Source organism: Ursus maritimus, unplaced genomic scaffold (genome assembly GCF_017311325.1).
Source record: "Ursus maritimus isolate PB19 unplaced genomic scaffold, ASM1731132v1 scaffold_24, whole genome shotgun sequence".
Taxonomy (NCBI): Eukaryota; Metazoa; Chordata; class Mammalia; order Carnivora; family Ursidae; genus Ursus; species Ursus maritimus.
Genome location: NW_024424897.1, coordinates 27,648,513 through 27,649,535, shown reverse-complemented (window position 1 = coordinate 27,649,535; position 1,023 = coordinate 27,648,513).

Genomic DNA, 1,023 nt, shown 5'->3' with positions numbered 1-1,023 from the left:
TCCTCCTCCTTGTCATTCTGATGAGGTGTGGTTGCGGGTATGTACAGAGCCCAAATTATTGACCAGGACCCAAGCAATGTGCACTTGTTTTATAGGGACCTTAGGGATGTGGGCTTCTTGATTTTTCAGCCTGCCTTCTGGAGGGAGGGGCCTGCCATGCTGATACTCAGGCAACCCTGTTTGGGTAGAGTTGCCCCATCCCCTGAGAGAGGGGCTGGGGATGGGCACAATATGAACCGGTATTTCCGGGCTTTTGTTCTCTGGTGGCTTTCCCTGGTGGCTTTCTTTGATTCTTCTGAGAGTCAGAGGAGTAGTGGCCGTATCCTAGCCTCTGTCTCAGAACAGAGAGACTGCAGTCTGCTCTCCATGAGCTCCCCTGGCCACCTTAACTCTGTTTTCGTCGGTGCTGCTAAAAACCCCACAGCGTCCTGGGATGTGCGCCCCACAGCCACTCTCCCAGCCCTTGCTTCCAGGGCTGGCACATCTCTGTCCTTTGTGTTTCTAACACTGCCAGCCGCCCCTGGTTCCCGCGAGTGCTCCCAAGCTCCCTGTTTCAGTGTGGTTCCCGTGCTCCAGAGTGCCAGTTTCCAGTCTGGTCGCGCGTGCGCTCCTGAGCTCCTGGTTTCAGACAAGTTCGAGTGCATGCTCCAGAGCAACCGGTTACAGTCTGGTTTCCCAGCGGCTACCGGTCCACAAGTAGCCCGCTCCCCAGTGCAGGAGGCTACTGCTTCCTGGTGCCCAAGTGGGGCGGCTCCCTCCCCCTTCCATTTATCTTCCGATATCTGTGAGCAGATTCATGGCTCCCTGCTTCATACCTCAATACACAGCGCTGGAGATGTTTATTTGTAGAGATCCAGATGTATCTTCCTGCATCTCAGGCTGATTCTGTGGGTGTTCAGGATGGTCTGGTACCTATCCGGCTCGACTCAGGGGACCAGCTGAAAAAGGGGTCCCCTACTCCTCCACCAGATTTCTTCTTTCTTTCTTTCTTTCTTTCTTTCTTTCTTTCTTTCTTTCTTTCTT